Raw genomic sequence first — 24960 nt, forward strand, 5'->3', positions numbered from 1 at the left:
TCTCTCTCTCTCTCTCTCACACACACACACATACATGCACACACATATACACATACACACACCCATAGTATATTATATATAACCACTCTATCAGTTCTTTTTTGAAGATCTTACAGTTTTTACAAATTTTATTTTCATTTTTTTTCTGTATAAAGACTAGCATGATCAGTTTCATTGGGTAGATAGTCTTGAATAGTCCTTCAAGGTACCTTCATCCAACTTAATGAAACCTATGTTCTTCACCTACTGATGAAAACACTGAAGGCACATGTTCAGCCTGTGCTTCCAGATCAGACTGTGGAGGTTAGGGCAGACTCAGCAAGAGCCAGAGCCCTGGCCAAAGCAGTTGGATGCACTTCAGAGAGATGTTTTTGCTTTAATGAAAGAAAGGGTATTGCTTATAGGGACAATTACCTCAATCAAGTTCATCATAATGGGCAGCATATGTTATCTAAGGAGGGTGACACTTTTGTCCTGATCTGCTTCGGGATGTCTTTCTGTATGTTGTGAAGATGTGTGGCTCCCATTGCATAATAAATAAAGCTGCATTGGCCTATGGCAGGGCAGGATGGGGCCAGGCAGGAAAATCCAAGGGAGAGAGTGAAGGGAGAACAGAGAGTAGGAGGAGACGCCAAGGAGCAACATGTAATGATGGGATGCAGGTAACGCCAAGGAACACGTGGTGATACACAGATTAACAGTTATGGGTTGAGTTAATTTGTAAGAGCTAGCTAACAAGAAGCCTGAGCCAATAGGCCACAGAATTTGCAATTAATATTAAGCCTCTGAGTGATTATTTTATAGGTGGCTGTGGGACCTCGGGGCTGGGCAGGACCGGAGAAACATGGGACTACAGGGCCGGGTGGGACAGGAGAAACTTCTAGCTGCACTGACCTCTCCTCTTACTGTGTTGACTTTTCTCATCATGAAGGTACCTCATGGCACTGTGAGGTTCCATACCTTGAGGCAGTCCTTTTAGTGTTAGTCAGCGTTTGACTCTGGGACAAAATAGTTTAGAAAATCAACTTAAGAGGAAGGGAAGTTGACTCTGGCTCACACTTTCAATGGTTTTCTCCATGGTCCATGGTAGCTTGGCTCTGTTTTCTTAGAACCTGTGGTGAGGCAGAACATTATGGTGGAAACAAGGCAAGAGAATAGAGACCTGGCATCCATCATCTCCTTCTAAAGGCACATCCCAATTATCTAATTTCTATCTCCTAGGTCTCACATCTTAAACATCCCAATATCTCTCAAAGATGTCACAGGCTGTTCAACAAGTTTTTACAACATTGACTTTGGGGGCTGTTTAAGATCTAAGACATCTTTATATTTATTTTCTTTATAATGAGTTTTTGTCAATTTTGTGTCTCTTCTGGGGTCTAGGCTGATCTCCTATTTATGGTTCTCTGTTCTTTGGATGATGATGTTATGACTAGTCCCCTGCAAACCTTCTAAACATACACTCAGTGCACGGACACTCTGCACCATGGCACAGCTGTCTCTGTTGATCAGATCTGAGAGTCCAGTGCCTGAGGAGCTCTGCTGAGGACACAAGCTGAGCACCGGGTTTATTTGTGAGTGCATCCTGTGACGAAGCGCAAGTTCTTACTTCTGAGTTAGATTGGCCACATGGTACAAGCTCTGAGATTTTCAGTGCAGGCATCTTGTCATATTAATATCCAAAACTGAACTTTGGAAGAATTAAGTTCTATTTTGCCTGATCACAAAAATCCCTTCTGAGTAAGCACAAAATCTCTCATGGAAATCATAAAGAAATGAAAGAGCCAAGAGGATCATCCACTACAAGTCCTACATGAAGCTTTGTTTGTCTTCATATGACTGTAGACTCAGCTCTGGTGTTATCTATGTCTCCATTCACCTGTATAGTATTTTTTAAACCTTGGTTAGTGAATAAATACTTGTTTGTTCACTCTTTGATTAGTTTCATAAATGATGGGATTTTAAGTCTCTTAAGAATGTTCATAGCTTTTGCTATTCTTTCACCAAAGTTTAGAGAAACATATTGAAAACCTGATTTGTGTACAGTGCAACTCAATGCATCAGCATGAATACAACCTTGAGGATGACCACTTACCATGGAGAGAGCCATCCTAATAAGCCTTTTAACAGAGAACCTGGCCACATCAACTTCCCAAAGCTAACACTTGGTAACGAGGGTGATTAGAAGTTGATCTTCAAATTTGACCTAAGTGTTGAGCCACTCTGAGATGAGTCGTGTGATTTGGTATTTTCCTCTGTTCTTTCTGAGAAATGAAGTACGATAGTTGCTTTGGTAGTCAAATCAAAACAGATAAGCAAAACCAAGCACTTTTAAATTACATGTGGATTGTGAGAATAAAGCCTGGTATTGAGTGTAAATACTATGTTAGAAATGCTGATAAAATTGATGCTTTTCAAGGTGTCTGTCCTCTCTAAACTTAGCAGTTTGGACAGGTGTCTGATATAGATAAATTCCATGATATTCTCAAGACTGGAAAAGAAGAAGCTAACTTTATGGTCACTGTCTGGTGACGAATTATTGAACAAAAGTCTAAACTGGAGCACAGATGCAGAGAAGTGATAGAAATGATCTTCAGCTTTTGAGAGTAAATCCGGTGTAAAGATGTCGAACACTCTAGAGCTGACAAAAAGACATTCTTCCAATTTCTAGATGGGAACCTAACCTTATGTTACAGCAAATTATCCAACTGTCACATAAAACCACATTCCTATAAACTTGTACAGCATTTGAGCCATCCAAATGAGCTCCAGTTGCTCCACCCTGGGCTTGGTGATTCCCAGTGATGATGGTACTGGCCAGCTAACTTGCTCTGGGGCAGGCTTTTCTGGGTTCAGCATGGATAGAGTGGAGCTGGTTGCTTCAGTGATGTGTGGTCTTAGACCATTTTCTGCTGCTGTGATTGAGTGCCACAGAGTAAGTAGCTTGTGAAGAATGAATGTTCTTTTGCTTTGGGTTCTGGAAGTGACTGGGAAGTCTGAGAATATGATGCCTGTTTTGAATGAGGCCCTCAGTGCTGTGTCCTCTGATGAGTGCAGGCAGAAAGGCAAGAAAGGAAAAAAGCTAGAACATAAACAGGGCCCAAACTTATTTTTCTAGCTAACCCACCCTTAAGATTACATCAATCCATTTGAGAAGGCTGGACCCCTCCTGACTCAGTCTCATCTTATAAGTCTTTAGCTTCTAACACTGGTGATTGGGGATTAAATTTTTAGTGCATGACTTTTGGGGACACATTAAAACACAGCATTTGCATTCATGACCATGAGCTGAGTCTTTCTTCCTCCAACATAACACACATGATCTGAGGTCACTGTTTAGACAAACCTTGGTGGCTTGAGCTTTCTTGTGCCTTCCATGTCTGGACTACAAACCTAGAAGTACCAAAGACCAAAAGCTTTCCCCACTTTCTACATGTTTTTTACAACAGATATGTGATTGGTTGGGCTTGAACCAGAGTTCATATCTACAGCATTGGCCTCAAAACACAGAGGGTTCAAGGAGGCTTTCTGGTCTTCACTGTGGAAAATATTTACTTTGTGCTGTATAGGGAAGCCGCCAAAAATGTGTTTTTTGTTTATTGGTAAAGGGTCTTGTTGGAATTAAATTACTTAGGAATGTGTCTATTGCAATTAAAAGAGGCATAATGTTTATATTAACATTTTCAACTTTGGTTACTCAGGAGCATCACTTTACATGAGTGTGAATATGCAATGATGAATATGTTAAATTGTCCCATATTAAAACTGGCTTTCTAGGAAAATGTTAGTGTGGTTTTGTGGACCTCCCTGTACCAGCTGCAATGTAAGATATTACTGCTAGGATTTCACTCCTGTATGCCTAAAGTGGTAGACAAAAAATTAGGCTTGTTCTATGGAACTTCTCCATCTGAACTTTCAGTGAGGTCAGGGTCTCCAGGTGGCGTCGTATCTGACTATGGGGAAACCAGACCAGGAAGTAATCATTGGGGAATTAAATCTAAGAATTTGGATTTAAATTCTTTGCCAGAGATTCTGGTTGACGTGCACTGGTCAGGATTTGATTCTGGATCCACAAATACATCATTCCCTTCTGAGTTGCTGATTGTACTCTCAAGGAGATATTGGCCCGTGTGTGTCCCATGCCCTCGTCCTATGTCTTGACTTGGAGATTAGATCTGTGGTGCTCACTTCTTTGTCTCCTAGGTGACTTGGTTGTTTCTTAAAGTGCTACAGGTGCCTTCTGACTCTTAGTAGCTCGTTTGTTTGTTTTTTGCATTGGTGCTGAGTATCTCCAGAGTCTGATGCCTACTAGGGAGAAGATTTAGCACCAAGCCTCATTGCCTCTACCACAATCATTTTTTTCTACCTCCCACACTGTTCTCTGTACTGAAGCAGCCTGAACACACATCTCTTACCTTGCTTGCCTTTTGCCAGGCCATGGGGAAGAATCTTTTGTCCCACAGTGGGTAGAGGCTACAGATTAGAAACAGAGAATGAAAATCTCCTCCTTCAAGTTCACAACATGCCTTTCTCTAATGAAACTTTATTTCATGTTCATTTTCATATGGAGGTCACACCTCCCCCACATAAACCCCTTGGTAAAGCTGAAGACAAAGATAAAATAAGAAAAGTTCTCATTGTGCCCCGGGGGTATATATGTTTAAATCTGTTTTAGTAAATATTTGTTGAATGCTGACTATATTGTAGATACTAGGTGATGTGAACTGGCAGGTAACTGGGAGAGCTGGTGGGTGGAGAAATACAAAGAAGGGAGTTATAGCCATTTAGGTTTGGGTATAGGAAAGCCATATTCACACAGATCCCTGTGTATAATGTGACATGGGACTAGAAAAGACAGAAATGCCAGCATTCCAAAGGAAGCAGGGAGCAAAGTCCAGAGGTGGATTTGCATTCCTGAGATATGGTCAGGATTCATTAACTAGACAGAGGCCAGAGTTTGGGTGTTGAGGGAGATCACTGAGGGTGCAAAGATCAGAGACCAAAAATGAGGATGCTAAAGTGCTGGTCTTAGACCAAGGATGAAGGCACCAATTCCACAGTGCACTCATGTGTGGAACGTTGGGGTGGGAGTCAATAGGGATGATAGTGAATGAGATGAGTGCACTGGGGCTGGGCAACTATGGTGGACATAGATGAGAGCTATGATGTTGAAAGTGAGTCCTCAGAGGGTTTACAAATACTTTATTTTCTAAGAAAAATTAGAAAATATTGTGAGCATAAAGAAGAAAAACATTAGGTGGAGGAGATGGCTCACTGGATAAGAATACTTCCTGAACAAGCATAAACCTGAGTTTGGGTTCCCAGCACCTAGGGAAGTAAAAGCTGAGTATGGCTGTGTGAGCCTGTAAACCCCATCAAGTCAGCCAGCTTAGCTGAAGAATGGTGATCTGTGGATACACTGAGAGACCCTGTCTCCAGAGAAGAGCAGCATGTCTGACCTCTGCATGTGCACCTGAGTGTGCAAATGTACACACACACACACACACACACACACACACACACACACACACACACAAAGAAACCTCCTATAACCCCCTTTTTACCCAAGTATTTATGACCCCCCAGAATGCCTATATTGAAACTTTTATTCCTAAAGTGATGGTATTAAGAGGCAGGAAGGGGCTTAGGTCATTTAGCAGGAAGAAGCCCTCAAGAGTAGTGTTACCCCTCTTGTAAAGGGGACGTTGCTTCCTTGACTGCCAGAACCGAATGGCCAGGATGCACCATCTAGACTTCAGAACAGTGGTTCTCAACTTAGGGGTCTCGACCCCTTTGGGAGTGGGACAACCCTTTCGCAGGGATCTCATATTGGACATCCTGCATACCAGATATTTACATTACGATTCATAACAGTAGCAACATTACAGTTAGGAAGTAGCAATCAAAATAATTTTATGGTTGGGAGGGGTCACCACAACATGAGGAACGATATTAAAGGGTCATGGTGTTAGGAAGGTTGAGAACCACTGCTCTAGAATCTCGAGGATCTGGGTATGCTCATTTCATTTGTCTGCCATAGACTTTGTAGCCCACACAGACAAATGAGGGTGACCCACGTCTCTTGAATCGCCATGTGGGTACCAAGCATCATTAAAGCAATGTTAGAATCTGTTAAAAACACTATTACGGCTAGTGATGGATTCTTTTAAGTTTTAATTGGAAGTACTCCTTCTGATGCTCATTTGACTGTAAGTTAGCAAGGACATCAGGGGCTGGGGGAAGGATGAGCGACTGTTGGACTCAGGCTCCTAAGAAAAAGACTGTCAAACAGATAGCTAAACTACCTAGGGACCCTCATGTCTACACTGGCTGTGCTGAACACTCCGCAGATCCCATGAGAATTCACAACTGCAGCCAACTACTCCAGCTCCAGAATACGCAACCTCAGGATGTCTTCAAAGAGTGTTTGCCAGACTTCTTGCTATCAGTGAACTCTTGATGGCCCCTGCAACCATTTCCACCTAGGCCACAGGGGGAACACTTTATCTGACGGCCTCACCAGAGGCCGCCATGATTGGTACCAGAGACAACGCTGTCATGGGTGCAAACATGAAAACATTGATTTGCCATGTGAGCACTGTGACTTGTGCAGACACCCCTGCTCTGGGTACAGAAGCAGGCTCTTAGGCTCACTCCGGGAGTCACCCGAGGGATACCCACCCGTGCTTCCTCCCCGGGGGTCATAATAATAAGCTCCTTTTCAGGGCCTTCTACTTGTCTTTACCTATTTTTTTAGTACCACAGGGTGTGTTGGTAACACAAAGGAACAAAGAGCAGAGATGGTGGAGACATGGCAGCGGTGTCAGAAGCAGTAGCCATCACACCAGAATGATGATTGAACAGCTGGCATGCATCCACAGAAGTGGGGGGGGGGGCTGGCCAGCTGCTCCACTGTGGCAGAGGAGGCAGAGCTGAGCCATGACAGGCGGCACTGTAGAAAGAGCAGAGTGGCTGCGAGTATTGTACTGACAGATGAAGAAGAGGTGGAGCCTGAAGATGGGCAGCCATGGCAGCATCAGTAACAGTAAGAGAGCAAGCGGAGTTTATCCAGAACGGCAGCATCTGTGCTAGTGGCCATAGTGACAGAGGGAAACGGAACAGCCCAACGGAGTGGTCAGGGCAGGGATAAGGACGATGGTTGGAACAGAGAGGGGATAGAGCTAAGGCTGAAGGACAAAACAGATGGAAAGAGCCATAGAAGAGGACATGCCAACCTGGGTTCTAGAGGACTTCCAGGGAGCTGTCAGGTCTTTAGGGCCAAGGGTATCAGCTGGTCTAGGCCCAGGAGCTGCAATACTGGCCACTGTCAAGGGCTAAGGCATCTGCAAACCTAGGCACATCTGGCAGCTGTAATGTCAGTCTCTGCTAAGGGATGAGGGATCTCAACTTCCTCGACTTATCCAAGAGCTAGAATGCTTGAAAGGCTAAGGTTCCTGCAGCTGGAGTCCTGCAGAGGAAATGCAATGGCACAGGGCATCAGGAGCTGCTGTTTGCACCTCTTACTGCTGCCCAGCCCTTCTCCCTGGGCAACAAGAGCTGTGGACAGCCTGCACTCGAGGGGTTTCTTCTTGTCTTCCCAGGCACCTAGGCAGAGCAAAAACGACCCCGTGGACATCTCAGTCTAGGCAGAGCAAAAACGACCCCATGGACATCTCAGTCTAGGCAGAGCAAAAACGACCCCATGGACATCTCAGTCTAGGCAGAGCAAAAACGACCCCATGGACATCTCAGTCTAGGCAGAGCAAGCCGACCCCATGGACATCTCAGTCTAGGCAGAGCAAGCCGACCCCATGGACATCTCAGTCTAGGCAGAGCAAGCCGACCCCATGGACATCTCAGTCTAGGCAGAGCAAGCCGACCCCATGGACATCTCAGTCTAGGCAGAGCAAAAACGACCCCATGGACATCTCAGTCTAGGCAGAGCAAGCCGACCCCATGGATTGGTAACTTAATCCCGCTGAAGCTGGGTCAGTCCGGTGTGGAGAAACACATTCATCTTCAGCCAGGCGCCTCACTGTCCATTCACACTGCCCACCTCCTCTTCAGTTACGACTCTGCTGTGAGTGATGACAAGATCGGTTCTTCATTTACCTCTAATCACCTCATGTCACTGGCTATTTTAGGTCTTTTACTCTTACCATTCAGTTTCCGCCTCTGCCTAACTCCGCTGTGCAGCTTCTCTCTGTTAGGATGACTGGAGAAGCCTAAAAAGTCAAAAGATATTGCTGTATTTTAACTTATTTTTTTAAAAATATATCTCTGTTATCAGTACTTCTCCTCTGCTCCGGAAAAAAATGCCATATTAAACACACACACACACACACACACACACACACACACCAAAATTTAAAAAGGCAAAAGCAACTAGTACATTTTCACACTCTTTAAAAAGTGAATTGCTAGAACATGTACATAAAACCACGTTCCCCTTTTAACAAATCAAAAATATCCCATTCAGTTCAGTAAGAATATAATAGTTTAATTTCAATAATTATGTCAATTACTCTCATTCTGCACACCATTAAAAAACCTTTTAAAATGTGGTCATAAAAGTAAGATGTTTATTGAAAAAATACAAAAATAATATGAGGGAAAACTAACCCACAGAGAACCCTGGTGGGTAGTTGTACACAGGAACAGGGTGCCTGGGACCAAACATCGCCTACCTAAATTATCAGCTGAGTGATTTACTCTGGGTAACTCATTGTTAAAATACAGATCAAAACACTATCTGCCATGTCAATTATTTTGTTGACTGGATAAAGTAAGTCTGTATTTCTCCCCTCTTTTGGCCTTCAGTAAGCCCAGTCATGGTAATTTCTTTCTTGTGATTTTTTGCATCTACATTGTCATGAGCACATGTATTTACAAACCTGGCCACATTGTATTTAACGGGCTATGGCCTGCCTGTACCATTATCTGGTCAACATTTCTCCAAGCCACTTGGCATCCTTTGAACACATGATTTTGAGAGGCTGAAAGCACTCTGCTCTAAGGATTTGCTACCGTTCACTTGCTATTGCTGGCTAATTAGGCGGTGGCATTTTTTTTTTTTTTTTTTTTTTTTTTTGCTATTAGAAATAGCACTGCAGTGAGCATCCTCGTACATAATTCTTTGTTTGCTTCCCTGATAATTTCCTTGGGATACATTCCAAGAAGTATAATAATTAGGGCAAAGGATGAGAACATTGCTCAGAATCTTCTTCCATGTGGGCAGTATGCTATACAGTGAGTGGCCTGATTCATATTCTCTTCAAGAGTGTGGGAGAGTTTCCAATTCCTTGTACCTTGGCCAACTGCTGGATGATGTACAGGGGCCCATTTAAAGACTGCTCCCTTCTTAGCAATCTGACCTTTCCCCACCTCCAGACATCCCAGTAGCAACTCCGGCCTACATCTGTGTCCAAGATGGTATCTTCTAATTTTTTTTTTTTAATTTATTTTTTATTTTTTGGAGCTGAGGCCCGAACCCAGGGCCTTGTGCTTGCTAGGCAAGTGCTCTACCACTGAGCTAAATCCCCAACCCCCTAATTTATTTTTAAAAATATCCCGCATCACATACTTGTTGCCATATTTTTGTTTGGCAAGGTCTTATCATCACCTTTCACCACTGGGCACCAGCTCTGGGCACGTGAAAGTGGTACAGCTAAGAGTTTGTTCTTGATGTTTGAGGAATGAGTGAAAGATATTTGTTCCTGCTCATGGCACAAGGGGAGGAGTCAGGTAAGCATGAGTTGAAGTGACTGATTTCAGGGATGCTGGCCCCTGTTAGGTGGAGCTTCTCCAGTTCAGACATCCTAACTAATATTTTTTCTAGTCACCTTTTTCGTTTGTCCTTCCCCTGTAAGGTTAATATATTAACAAATGTGTGCTAGTGTAGTGGCATACTTTAAATGACTACATGTTCTGTACGTGCGTATTTAAGTCCTGGGAGAATGTGTGCTCTTTGGAGCGGAGGGGCCTTGCAGTTGTCCTGTGAGCTGGGGCTGTAAGTGTTTGTGGCACTGAGGCAGGTGTCCCGGGCAGAATAAAAACCAGAGTCCTTCCTGCTGCCTGTGAGTGTGATGGCAATTAACATGCTTGTCTGGAAAACTGAGAAGCAGTTTTTTCCTCCGTGTTATGCAGAGCTGATTAGGGCAATGCATGCTCAGAGTGGAAAGTGGATGGGGAGTGGGCTGGTCTGTAGGAAAGAGTTTTTTTTCTGCAAGCTCCTGTGCTGGGCCAGACAGCTGATAACAGACTGGAATAGAAAACGTATCATTCACGAGGGTGAAAAAGCTCTGCAACAACCGGCAGCTGAGAGGTGGGGAGCGAGAAGAAAGGAGAGCTGACGCACACAGGGTTACAGGAAGAACGACGGTTTAATCGCATTGGCTGATTTTCCTCCTAGGTTCTCGTCTGAGCTTAAGACTTGTAGCGTTTGTTTCTACAGTGCTGGGAATATACCCAGTCTTGTGCATGCCAGGCTAGCAACTACCCCTAGTTCTAGGTAATTCCATTGTTTGTCTTGGTCTTAGTTGAATGTCATCCGTACCATCCACGGGGATTAATTTCGTCACCTGTCCTTTGCTGAGTGGTGGCAGGCTGTTCTTGAAAAGTGCACTGTCACCACTAGGTATAACATTAACACGGCTTTTTTTTTTTTCCCTCTCTCTCTCCTTTTCCCCCTTTTTTCTTTTTTTAAGTTTTTGGTTGCTTTGTTCAGCAAATCCTCCAGAAGTTGCGACGCTGTGCCGCACAGTCTCCTTGATTTGGGTTGAGGCTGCGCTTTGATTCGGTGGCTGCTTGGGATAATCGCCCCAGTTAGCACACAGTGGTACGGTGCATCTGATGAGAGAGCCGCGAGGCTACACACTCAATCAGCGCCCAGGCGCTTCGGGGCTGGGGTTTAGGACTCTGATTTCTCCTGCGGTCTGGAATTCGTGCTTCTGGCACATGAATCCTCCTTGATTCTTATCTTTGTCTGTAAATAGCATAGAGATTGCGCATGGAAAAATGGAACAAATCATACTTTCTTTGAGAGGGCGAATTAAACATTCCATAGAATAAGGGAAGACTTGTTAGCGGTGAAAAATGCAACTTTGCTAGCTCCAGCGTGAAAAAAAAAAGCACAGAGGAAATTGGACTCAAGCTCAGGCTCAAAGAACAGTTTGAGCTTTTTTTTTTTTTTTTTTAAATTTGAACCGCCCTCTCAGCCCTCCTGCCAAATACAAAATCCTAAGTTTTCCGAAGGTTTGAAAATATTCCCATTAATTTTCCGTGCGCAGCCCTGTATTTACCAGAGTTGAAATGGAAATACTGAAGCCTAGTGTAAAGGGCACTGTGGGATTCCCATCTGGGCCCATCTCTCCTGGCACAACGCTAGGAAGCCCAGTTCCTACCAGTCACTGCTGGAATTTTTCAGCTATAGACTGTTTTGAAAATCCAGGTAAATTTAGAATAAGCAGTTTGTTTTTTTTTTTAAAACTTAAAAGGAGTGATTTTTTTTGAAGTGTGTGTGTGTGTGTGTGTGTGTGTGTGTGTGTGAGAGAGAGAGAGAGAGAGAGAGAGAGAGAGAGAGAGAGAGAGAGAGAGAGAGAGAGAGAGAGAGACAAGGGAGATGGGATAAGCCGTCTATATAATAATCTGGGTGGGTACAGGGTAGATTAAGGCGGATTTGGACAGAGTTCATGAGCACAGGATTGCTGCTCGCCTGTGGAAGGAGTTCTGGGATTTCTTGCAGGAACCACATGGCCTTTGGGATGGAGGCTATATTTGAAATTCTGGAGAGTGGAATGGGGAGTTCGGATTCATTCATGTACAGCAGTTCAGTGATCACCTACACAGATTGCCGACAAGGGGTGGAAAGCATGCTTGGACCATTAGCCAGCCAGCTTTCTGCTGGCAGATTCGGAAGGGTGGTGAGGCGCAGGTCTGGATCACATTTTCACAGTTGGCTAGTGGCCCTTGCTGGGGACCAGTGTGTAGCTGCAGTTCCCATTCTGCTTCAGCTGGCTAAGCAGACACGCCCCAGGTGAGGCCAACTCCATCCCACTGCGGCCCAGGTTGGGTTGTTAAGCCTGTCCTCTGCTGTGGTCTTCTCTTACTTTTAACAGCAATGTTGTTCAATACTCCTCTCCCATCATCTGACTCCAAGGTAGGGCACACATTTCTTCAGCTTCCAAGCAGCCAAATTTTCTGTCTTCTGGAGACACACCCCTATTCCTTTCTGGGGCAGAAGCTCTCACGTGGGATCTCAGACCCTGCTTCCTATGCCATGAGATATGAATCCCTAGAACACTAGTCACATTCCTCTGGTCCCCATCATGACAATATGACTCAGACCTCTCTTCCTTGGCCTGGCTCATTCCTCTGGGCCCTAGTTTGCCTAAGATTGGGTATTGACATTCATACTTTCAAAAAAATATCACTATGATTGTATGTAGAAGTCAGAGGACAGTTTGGGGAGTTGGTGGTTCCCTCTTTCCGTCTTCGTGTGAGTCCTGGGGATAGAATTGCATTTCCCCACCTGGTGCTGGGAGCCCCTTTCCCAGCTGAATAACCTCATTGGCTTGACATTTAATACGTTGTTAAGTGATAGTTAGTCATTGTTTTAGGAAGGAGAAAACTCGTTTTAGAAAACACGGGGGGAAGAAGTCATACAAAGCAAAACTCCCCATCGTTTTTCCTATATGGCCCTTTGAACAAAATCTCAATTCGAGTGGACTAAACACCCTAACCGTATGTGCTGTTTCTTTGATTTAAAAGACTGTGCTCTTTGTATAAAAAACTAAAGGGGACCATCCCTAGGATTTCACCCTGTATCCCCAGCATACTTCCTCAGGAACATTTTTTTTCTCTCACATCTATGGAGGATATTTTGTTCATTCATTTGGGGGATTAGTTAGCCCAGGAACCTCCCGGATTCTAAGGAAGACAACACAAAATAGCTGTTGCTTCTCAGCGTCTTAGCAATATTTACCAATTAAAAGGAGAGAGAAAAAAAATCCCGCATGGCTTAGATAATTCCTTGAAGATTCAGGAAATCATTAGTCAAGGTTTTGGCAATAAAAATGCACACTCTATTATTTTATTTAGAGACTTTATGGAAGAAAAATGCTTTTTTAAATTTAATAGTTCTCTTGGTGACTCTATTGTGTAATAAGCTTAGCTGGAACAGAATGCTATTATTTATTAGACTGAGAGGCAGCATCGTTTAGTGGTTAAAGAGGGGTGCCCCTGGCTTTATGTGGCTATGCAGCTTATTCACTGTAACTTATTACTCTGGTGGAAGAGCAAGTTATGTTTTGCCTTCATAATTATCTTAGTATGAAGGTTGATGAATAAATGATTTTGACAAGCAACTAGTAGTAAAGTATCTGAAAGAGGGTTTTTTTCTTCCAGAATCCTCAGCGTTCCCAGATCAGCACCCCTTGTCCAGTGGAGTTGATGCCCCCCTCTCCTGTGTGCTCATGGAATATGTATTCATACATCAGAGTTTTTGCTTTAAAAAACAAATGCTCTGTTTAAATAGCCACACCTCTCTTCTTATACTTATCAGTACTGTGAGCCTGTGAGATTATGACGTCTAGTGACATCAAAAAACACAAACAAACAAAAACAGAAAAAAAAAACCAACTTTGTATCAACAGATCCTGGTGTGGACACAGTGAATGCTTAAAACTACCTCTCAAATACATGGATGCTCAACTTCTGCAGAAGACAACCATACTTCAACTGTAGGTTCCTATTTATTTTTATTACCTTTTGTCTATCTGGTCCCAAGATCCAGGGGTGGTCATTGTTACTTTGTTTTGTTGCACATCCAGAAAACAGAACACAATCCAGCAACTCGACTTACTTTTCTCAGTACCGCACAGGCATTTGGTCATTTGAACAAAAGCTACTCATCTGAGTGCATAAAGAGCTGTGGGATTTAGAAGTAACCACTCCAAGAAAACCATGAAAATGCTACTTCTCATTTGTTCTCATTTGCTGGATGCTTCTCAGGCTCAGAAACTATACGAGGGAGAGATTCCTGGCATCCAGTGGAAATGACTGTGGTCTCTGAAAATGCAGTGATGGTTCAACAGGGAAGCCTTGGCTCCATCCTGATCTGAATTCTGCAATAAATGGACAGGATTCCAGGAGAGACTGCAGTGACTGAGGCTGGCCTAGGACAAGCATCAGAAGAGAGGGAGACACTTAAGGGCGACCAGAAGATTGGTAAGGAGTGCCGTTTTTCAAATGTAACTCCTAATTCCTTTTACTTATTCAAACAACAAATGCCTCCTGTCACAGCAGACTGGTCTTACCCACTGTCCCCTTGATAGCTCTCACTGACTTCGTTTACCTCCAAGTTCAGAGGCCTGAAAGCATAGCTGAAGGAATTATGAAGCTGATCAGAGAAGAAACTGAGCTATCTATAGATACAAGGGTCTGAACTTGTAGTAATTTACAATCTTCTTAACATGGTGGTGCATGAGCGTAAGACATTAAGCCATTCTAAAAGATCTAAGGTAATAGCGTGCAAATACATGTAAAATCATTTACTTGGGACGTGTTTATGTATTACACATGAAAGGTGTTTTGGGTGATCTCAGTGAGATAGATTATAGGAAATAAAGTTTTTATTTAAGATTTATTTGTGTGTGTGTGTGTGTGTGTGTGTGTGTGTGTGTGTGTGTGTGTGTATGCATGCCATGTATACTGGTGCTCATATAGGCCAAAAGAGGATGCCAGATCTCATGGAGCTGGAGATACAGGAGGTTATGAGCTGGGGAACATGGGTGCTGGAACCAAACTCTTTGGAAGAGCAGCAAGAACTCTTAACCACAGACAATTACTAGAACAAACATATGGTAAACACTTGGTTAATATTTAGTATCATTGTAGAACTGTACTCACTTCAAGTCCAGCCTCTCCTCCTCTTCTGAGATCTGAGAAAGCAAGATAAAGATGGAAGTGGAAAACGGCAGCCACACAGATGTTGAAGTGTGAGTTTCAGATGTCTGCAGGTTGTGAATCTGTGGGGTTTTGATCTTGAATGGGAGTTTAACATTGCAACCTTACATGGTTGAGAAGATTCCCCAGTAGCAACAATTTCACATCTGCATAAACAGCTTTCTTACAGCTGAAGGAAAACATAGAAAGGACAGAAATCACCCTGGCCAGAACTAACACCGTGAAGCAATCATATCTCAATGAGGATCTTACTTCAAATCACAGACTCTTCAGCTTCCAAATGATCTTGATCTCCCACAAGACACAAATTTAGAATCTTGGGGATAAGATCCCTTAACATCTGCATTTGCTGCCAGCATGTGTATTCTGCCTCAATGGAACTTCTAAAAGACTACACATGGTGGGGAGGGGTGGGGCGGGGGTGGGGGTGGGGGTGGGGCAGAGAGGCAAAGAACCAAACAATTTGATCCGAAAATTTACTTTTCAAAATACAAAGTAATAAAATGACTGGTCCCAAGATGCTCTATTTTATTTTAAATGCACTTTCAACACATGACTTCTGTCACTTCTCAGTCTCACTTTGGGGATCCAGAAGACTCAGCTCCTTGGGGATCCATCCTTTCCTGGCCTCTGTGGCTGTGGAGACATCTCTTTTGCATAGCAGTGGTACTTTTTGGCTGTCTGAGTTTACAGCTATTTTCTTAAAATATTCATAGAATTAGGGCAGCTGAAGCTCCAGTGTATTAAATCACCAGGTGTCCGTGATTAATGAGACCAGCTCAGACACATCTTTCCAAGCCCAAGGTTGAAACAGCCCGAATATCTGCATCAGAGGTGTGCTATTTATTTATTTGCAGAAATACAGTTTCGCTCAGCATTTTGGGTAGATGTTGGATTATTTAGCTCTTAGGAAACTTCACTCAGGCGTGTCTTTGTTGTCTACAATTTGAAAATAAAAAGCAGTTGAACTGAGATATACAAATATAGGCTTGCACGATACTGCTGTTTTTATTACGACTCTTAAGTTTTATATGGCAAAATGTGGAGCTTCGCTGGAGGGAACCTTTATGGGTTTTACTATGTTTTAACTCACCTGCTTATTAACTCCAACTCTTAAAAAATATTAATTTGTAAATTTGAAGGGAATGAAGTGAAATTGTCTATTCATTTGGAAGTTGGCAAAACCATTTAAAAGGCACACAGTCATATGGAGAATTTCATATCTCCTGTCTCATTCACGAGAACTTGTCAAAGCCATTCTCATTTAAAAATGTTTTATTCACTTCTAAAACACTGAGCGGTAGTTTGCTTTCTTACGTTCAAAAGTGGAGTGTTAATTTAAGAGACAGAGCTGTGAGAATGTGAAAGCCTTTGTATTTTTCTCCCAACAAATCAATGGTTTAGGCGGAGGGCGTGAGGGAAATCTGTTCTCTTTAAAGGAAATGGATGAGGGCGGAGTGAGATAAAGAAAATGCTATGTGTCTTCACACCAGCTGGAGATTGGGGCGGACCTCCAGTGAGTTGGGTCTTCATTTAAAACTTGAAAACAGCTGGAGAGTTTGAGGTTAGTAATAGTTGAGAACACAGGAAGGTCTCTTTAAGTTCTTAATTCTTTACGTATTCTAGCTCACTAGATTTTTATATAAAACCTGTGAGGGGACACCAAATCTTCCCCCTCTTTACAGGTGGATTAAGGAAAGATGAGAGCGATCAAGCCACTCATAGTGGTCACTCAGCTAGCACGTCTAGAGGACACACTGCTAACTTGCCTTCCTGCACTTGAAATCAGTATGGTCACGAGCTGTTTTTGACCCTGGGCAACGGGAATGGCATTATCTGTGCCTTCTAAATGATCTAAAACAAAGATAAGTAAAGAGAAGGCATTTTAAAACCACAAAGGATCCTGTCATGTAGCAATACTGATGGCAAAGCTTTTGGAGTGTACGATTCTGTGTTTGTCAATATGTTTGGACAGGTATGCCCTCCCACATAGGCTTGTCAAGCTCTCAGCTTCCCCAAGGAAGAAAATATCCACCCATCAATCAAGAAGACCCTGCTTCTTCTCACTCTGGAACTTGAAGTTGCCCAGATCAGAAGCAGTTCAAGAGCAAAGTAAAGTTTGCTGTCCCAAATGTTTCGCTATGTATTCTGTGGGTGTGTCTAGTAACCCCCCTCTCCCCATGCCCTGCCATTGGCTCCTCTCTGTTTCTGTGCTTGAACATTTTTTAACACATGTAACATGTTTCTCCATCAGCTGCTACAATGCAAACTTAAGCATCTACTTTTCATTTTTAGAAATTATTTCTTTTATTTTTTGAGATTATAATTACATCATTTCTCCCTTCTACTTCCCCAATCCATGCCCCCCTCCCTATATACCCCTCTTGGTCCTCTTTCATACTCTTTTTTAAAAAAAATGTTACACACATATATTTGTATGTATATACATATATATCTCCCCATATATACACAAATACAACCAGGTCAGTATATATAACATTGCTTGATTGTGTGTTTAGCTGAAATGCTTAGAGCTTGGGCTTTTCAAGCAGATTATATGTCCTCCTCAAACCATGTTCCTCTTTCATCCAGTCTCTTCCGTACTTTCCTTTTCTGGGGCATTTATTAGGACCTCTCACCAGCCATTTCCAGTTGGCTGCTTTCTGGGCTAATTGCTAGATTGCAGAATTGCAGGATTGCATTTCTCTGTTCTCTCTCTCTCTCTCTCTCTCTCTCTCTCTCTCTCTCTCTCTCTCTCTCTCTTTCTCTCCTCTCTCCTCTCTCTCTCTCTCTCTCTCTCTCTCTCTCTCTCTCCTCTCTCCTCTCTCTCTCTCTCCCCTCTCCTCTCTCTCACTCTTTCTCTCTCCTCTGTGTGTGTGTGTGTGTGTATGAGAGAGAGAGAGAGAGAGAGAGAGAGAGAGAGAAAGAGAGAGAAAGAGAGAGAGAGAGAGAGCATGTGTATTTGGAGAATACCATGTAACTAGTCTAACTGAAGAGGTACAGTACACAGTTGCTAGCAAAGTACACTCTGGAACACTTTGGCTCACACTGCACAAATATGAACCAAATGTGTGCTTTAAAACTTTCTAAGTAGCACATTGAAAAAAGAAAGACAATTAGATGAAATGCACTTACTTTAATCTACGCTATTAAAGAGACCCCACTTCAGTGTGAAATCAGTATAAAATTGAGGTGTTCTCTGTTCTTTCACTTCTATTGTTATTTGGCCACTGTCTCTGGAATTAGTTCGTATTCAGCCATTCCAAAGACTCCACGGGACAGTGACAACAGCTTACTGCATTGAGAGAGTAGCTCTCAGCTCTCTGCCTCTGCTAAGGTGACCAGCAGTGTTTGAGAGGGTGACTGTCTCACTTCCGGTCACTGGGTGAGGGTTTGGGGGATGAACTGTTCCCAAAGCAGAATCTGAGTGAGCCTGTGCCCTCTATTATCAGAAACCATGAATACTTGTGAGTTTTAGTAAAAAAACAAAACAAAAAAACAACAACAACAAAAAACAGTTTAGCTTGCCTGATACTCTCCCAAATAGAAGCCTACCCATTTCATTGGCTCCTTTTGTGTGTAGCATGCTTTAATTATGTCTTCAGCAACTGTTTCTCAGTGCCACAGCATTTTTTTTCCCTGTTAGTTGTATCTTATGGTATTGTTTTTACAAGCCCTACTTTATTTAACTAATTGCTGCACTGAGGCACATTTAGATCTGCTTCCGTCTGGTCAATACAACAGGCAAGTCTATGGTAATTATTGTTATAATTATATCTTTTGGTACAGTAATGATATTTTAAAAAATCCACTCATGATTCTTTTCACCTGAGACTTTAAAAAAAAGATTTATTATTTTAAATTTATATGTAATGTGTGTGTGTGTGTGTGTGTGTGTGTGTTATGCTGTAGCTGAAGTTATCTCTAGCTCCACTCAGGCCCAAGTTGCTCAGACCCAAGTAAACACACAGAGACTTATATTACTTATAAACTGTATGGCCGTGCCAGGCTTCTATCTTAAATTAATCCATTTTTATTAATCTATAAGTTGTTATGTGGCTTATGGCTTACCGGTACTTTACATCTTACTTCTCATGGCGGTGGCTGGCAGTGTCTCCTGACTCAGCCTTCCTATTTTCAGAATTTTCTTCTCTGCTTGTCCTGCCTATATTATACTTTCTGCCTGGCTACTGGCCAATCAGCATTTTATTTATCAACCACATCAGAGCAACACATTCACAATAGACAGAGCAATCAACATCCACAGCACTTCCCCTTTTCTTTTTTTTCAAAAAGGAAGGTTTTAACTTTAACATAGTAAAATTACATATAGCAAAACAATTATCAAGCAAGAATTACAGTTACAATATCTAGTCTATTTATAATATCTAGTCTATTTGTATTTGGCAAAATTAAAGAAGATATCCTATCTATCCTATATTTGTGAGTCTAAGGTTTCATATCTAACTTATCTTTTATTATAACTAAGGAAATTATAACTATCTAGTCTTCAGCTACATCAAAGACCTCAGAAGGATAAATATTACCTGAGAAATGGAGGAAGGAGGCAAGGAACTTTTGGGAGTCTTGCTAGAGTAGACAGAGACAGCTGGCAGCCTGGACAGTCATCCAAAGTTCCTCTGTAAAGCTGGGGCATCTGTCTTCAGCCCACAGGTCTAGAGTTTCTCAGCCACTTCTTTCTGTGTCCTGTAAAATGTGTGGAAGTTTCCTCTGTGAAGCAGGAACCTGAAGGACCATTTTGTCAAGCAAAGATCAGTGGTCACCTTTACTGCCCAAGTTTGTATGTACCATGAGCATGCAGGTGAGCATGGAGAGCAGAGAATGCTGGATGCCCAGGGTTACAGGTGGTTGGGAGCTGACTGATGTAGGTGCTGGGAACCTAACCTGAGTTTTCTAGAAGAGCAACTGTTTACCTGCGGAGCCCTCTTTCCAGTCCCAGTAAAGATTTTTTTAAAGCCACACTCCTGCAAGCAGATTGACTGGCCATTTCATGGCCCTAGATAGTGTCATCAGATTGTTTCTCTAGAAATATCAGCGTAGTCACTCGCCACCTGATGTATCCTGCAGGACATTTTAATGTTTGTTTATTACTGAGTAAGAACTTTTTCATATTTGAGTTGGGTAACTGTATTGATTACTTGACAACTGCATATTCATGTGCACAGACTTTCTCCTCAACTCAACTTTCCATCTTTAATAATTGGTAGCACTTCTGCCTATATGTGGGCTATGCCCGCTTATGTATAGCCTAGGAAACTATCATATTGCCATAAACACAATATGTACTGCCATTTTCTTCATTTCTAAGATAACATATAAAACACATTACTTTATATTAACTGGTGTAATTGACTTTAAATCTGAACATTTTGATTCTTCAAATGTAAAGTTCGATATAAAAATTGTAAGTTGTCGCACATTAAATATTCCCTAGATTCCCCTTATACAGTAAAAATAAAGACTTTGATCGATCACTGTAGGCCTGCACTAAAGTAAAAAATTATAGAATGCATTTAGTTGACTATTAACAGGTCCTCTCACACTGTTAAAAACTACTTGCAAAATTGTCCTTGGTCATGGAGCAAGATGTGTCATAAATGCCGAGTACGACATTCCACTTTTTTTTTTTGTATAAAATGTTATTTCTATATTTTCTGCCTACTGTACAAATGGAAAAAATGTGCAAAACCTACTCAGTATTTCTACAAGAACTTTTGATGAATATTGACCATATCATGGACTTCGGTACGTATCATTTCTGACAGTAATTTAAATGGAAAACAAATAAAGGCTAGGTTCTTCTTTCCCATATCACCATTTTTGCCTGACGCCTGCATCAATTCTTCCTTGCGCATTCTCTTCATTCTAATTTGCCTGGTGGCCCCTAATTCTTGTTATCATTCATGCTTGTTGCGTGTTGCTGTCATTTCTGGAAAAGTATTGTGAACTACAGAGCTTATGCTATTTCTTACCACTTGTATGTCATTCTTAATACACACAGGATGGCTTGCATTCATTTGTAATCATTGTTATTCAACAAAATACCTGTAAGAGGGTTATTATAATAACCACCATTTTGCCCACGAGGAAACTGAGACCCAGAAAGGTTAAGTGACTTACCCAAAGGCATAGAGTGAGCTGATGGCAGAGGCAGGACTGTAAGCGAGAATCCTCAGAGGGAGCCTATTGTTCAGCACACCCAGCGGCAGGGCCTCCCGGTTGTGTGCCTTTCTTCCACACATCCAATTTTATTATCCCTTTGCTACACAAACAATTCTTTAAGAACTTGTGACATGCTTCTAATGCAAGGTTAGAATAATAATTTATTTTGTTGTGTTTTCCCTTCTTTTTAAAATGCACCATTCCAAACACTTGGAAATGGAAACAGAGAAGTCATTCAGGCTTTTCCATGGAACAACTGAATGGAATCATTGAAGAATCCAAATGTGGGTCTTGTCTCTTCCCTTAGGGACTGGGCAGTGGTGAAGGAGATCCATACATTTTCTCATCTCATGCGCCTTTAAATAGTGAGAGATGAAGGAGAGATACTAATAATTAGAAGGAAGTGCTCTGGCTTAAAAGGGCTTTTACTTTCTTTTTCTATTTCTACGCATGTGAGGTTTTCATGTATGTATATCCATGTTTTCGTGTATGTGTGTGTGTGTGTGTGTGTGTGTGTGTGTGTGTGTGTGTGTGTGTTGCATGTAAATGTGTGTGCACATGCCTGGAAAGGCCTGAGGTTGATGTCACTAATCCTGCTGGCTGACTTTTCTACTTTATTCATTGAGGCAGGACCTTTCAATCAAACCCAGTGCTCTCTGATGTGGCTACTCTTGTTTTTATGATTGTCAATTCTGAGGATTAGTGCTGCTTCTCATAGACACATAGTAAAGTATGGCAGAGGCATGCTTTGGGTCATTTTGGAAATTCTGTCCCAATCCAAAGCCAAAATTCATTGATTTTTATTTTTAGGCATCACAAGCCAATAGCTCAAGCAGCAATTTTAAAAATCAAACAGTCTAACACAATACAGCCCAAAGATATACCAATGTGGTATGCATGCTGAGTAATGATAGTAGAAACGTACTGAAAATCAGTTTTCCATAATTGAACCATTATATCTGTACAAGAGCTGAAAACTCTGTATGTACAGGAAAACACTCCAATTCATAGCATATAATAATCTGGCCGCTGAGCCCAGGTGTTTCAGGCAGCCATTGTGGGTGCTGAGTGGAACGCTGGTGTGTATGGTGCAAAGTATGCCCAACTGTGTGTTCTATACCAAGGTTTCGGTGCAGCTGAACACTGCCAGACACATTTCAGATTCATTTTGTGTTTGCTTTTTGAATGAAGTTTAAGTTTGTACATGTTCGGGAACTCTTTCCTGTTGCCAGAATGTTCATGAACCCCCCACCCCTCAGTTACAGTCTATGGGGTTATGACATACATCTTCAGCAGCTGAAGTTTAGAGTGTGTGGGGACATTTATTCCCATTTATCCTTCAAGTTTATATGGCTCTCCAACTTTTTCTTAATCGATTTCAAGTAATAACAAATATGACAAAAAGTATTGCAAGAATTGTCAGAGAAAAGGTCGTTTCAGCTACAAATGGTAAACAAACAGAACGGGATAAGCCTTGCAGTGTTCTTTTATGGTGCAGACAGTGCTGTTTTGAGTATAAGCTTTTTGGAGTAATTAGGGAATTCAGCATTTGGGCATGTTTCTGGAAATTAATTCCATCTTCATATAAGATGATGGGCTAGAACGTGAACACTACTACCTTGAGTTCCAGCTCTCCCCTTGTTTCCATCATAAAGACATTTTGTGTTTGCAGTGGGTGTCTTCCTTGGAACACTTACTGTTCATGCGTCGCTCCTCCATTTGAAAGAGACTTTTGGCTTCTCTTCCTGTTCAAATAATGGGGACATTAAGATTTTTCATAGGAATCATTGGAAAGAACATAAAGGAGACCATGAAGGATGTGAACAAAGTTGGCATTCAGTTAAACTTAAAGCCCTAATTTAGAACATATACCACATTCTTTTAGCCTCCGAATGGTTTTTCAGTAACTCTTTGGCCCAAGAAGTTATCAATTATTACCCACCCTCAGGAAACAAGTTATGTGTTCAGAGGTAATCAGATTAACAGGGAACTCTATCCAACTTACCTTAGGAATAATCTTTCTTCTCAGACGTTCAAGAATATCAACCTAAGCACTGATCTAATTTTGTGGGTCTGTACAGAGTCCTAAGCCGAATTCCCATCTGAGGTTACTGATACCTCTGCTTTCTTTTCCTTTTATTTCAAGGTGCACCCCTCCTTAGTAGGAAAAGTCAGAGAGGAGATTTACCCTAGCTCAGACAACTGTAGGGAGAGTTAATCAAATAAACATAAAGTCCTCAGTTTACTCTGCTGAATCCTTTCTATGACGGGGTACTACTCCCTTTCCTCGATATCAGTGGGGTTCCTTCTGCCTTTCTTTTTTTTTTTTTAAAAACAAATCCTTCGAACTACTTGTTGTCTCCTTTCCCTGGTTATTTTGTGATCTTGTGCCCAATTCCCTCCAAAGAAGCCAAGAGCCTTGCTGGTGAACGTCCTTCCCTTCCTCAGTTAAGGTAGGGTTGACGAGAAGCAGGAAGATCAGTGGATCATCCTGGCATGTTTGCACCTGCCCATTTCTTCTGGTCTCTCTGCTTCCAGCTGCTGGGGTTGGGGTGTCCTCACTAAGCTGAGACCTACGCATTCTCCTTAGGCTTCCGGAGAAACCCCCGTGGAGCACTAGCATGGGGAGTCTTTGCTGACACTAGGTTTCTTCTCATTCTCAGCCAAATGAGAATTTGTGCATACTTTGAGATTGGCATTATAAACAGAGAACATCCGGGCTGGTGGTGTCAAGTGCTCCCTAATGGTGGCATGTCTTCACACTGAAGGGGGTTCACCATCTGTCCTGTCCTGTGCAGAATGCTGGCTCTCCCAATGCTCACCCTGATCGCCAAAAGAGTTAGGTAAACAGCTCCAGAGGAGCAACCAACTCTTCAGATTCCTTGAATTCAAACTCTTGAGTTTGGGGAGCATGTGATCTTCCAAAGAGTTTAGCAGCCCATGAGCCCATACCTGCTTAACCGTCCGAGTTGTGCTATTAAAACCAGATATCTGGCTGCGGCATTGGTGTTATTTGGGCATAAAAACTTTCAGCTTGGATCTGGTGGTGGTGGTGCATGCCTTTAATCCCAACACTCTGGAGGCAGAGGCAGGTGGATCTCTGAGTTCAGGGCCAGCTTGGTCTAAAGAGCAAGTTTTAAGACAGCCCCGGCTACACAAAGAAACTCTGTCTCGGAAAACCAAAAATAAATAAATATAAAAAATTTCAGTTAAAACTCAAGAAGTTTTCATATAAATTCTCCCTTTTTCCCTTATTCCTAATCTTCCTCCCTTTGGCCAAGGGGGGGGGAGGCTATATCAATATTAAATAAAATCAGAAAGAGCAACCTTGTGCCATTTAATTTTTTGAAACAAAAAACACCAAAAAAACCATTGCTTCTCTTAGGGTACTGTTCCGGCTGTTTCAAAGGGTGCTTTGATTGATAACGTGTGTCTACCCTCAGGAGAGACATCACTTCTGTCATTTTCTCCTCTTGTTCCAGACTGACAGGATCTGGACTAAAACATATTTTAAAAGGAAAAAGAAAAGAAAAGAAATCAAGAAGGAAGAAGGGAGATTTCTGGGAGAGCGCGCTTCTCCAGGCTGGGCTTCTCTTCTCTCCAGGGCAGGGCGGGGCAGGGCTGCACCTCCCCCCCCCCCCCCCCCCCCCCGGCAAATGCGACCCTCCATCCCGGGCCCTTGGGGCTCCATGACTCCCGCCCGCCGCCCTATTCATTCTGCGCACCTCGGGAGCCAAGCTCGGCTTCCCTCCAGGGATCACCCTTGGACCTTGCTATTGTCCCTGTCACCTGACTTCTGCTATGCTAAGTTCC

General features: G+C 42.4%; 1 long non-coding RNA gene across 1 annotated transcript; it reads right to left on the reverse strand.

The window, feature by feature from the left end:
* Nucleotides 1-20904: 20904 nt before the first annotated feature.
* On the reverse strand, nt 20905-24735 carry LOC143270021 (uncharacterized). The gene is made up of 3 exons (XR_013046869.1): nt 23153-24735; nt 22845-22892; nt 20905-21503 (listed from the first exon to the last, which is right to left on the reverse strand). It is a non-coding gene; the product is annotated as an uncharacterized LOC143270021 (long non-coding RNA).
* Nucleotides 24736-24960: the final 225 nt, after the last annotated feature.

The sequence above is a fragment of the Peromyscus maniculatus genome, chromosome 21, assembly GCF_049852395.1.
Source record: "Peromyscus maniculatus bairdii isolate BWxNUB_F1_BW_parent chromosome 21, HU_Pman_BW_mat_3.1, whole genome shotgun sequence".
NCBI classification, from domain to species: Eukaryota; Metazoa; Chordata; class Mammalia; order Rodentia; family Cricetidae; genus Peromyscus; species Peromyscus maniculatus.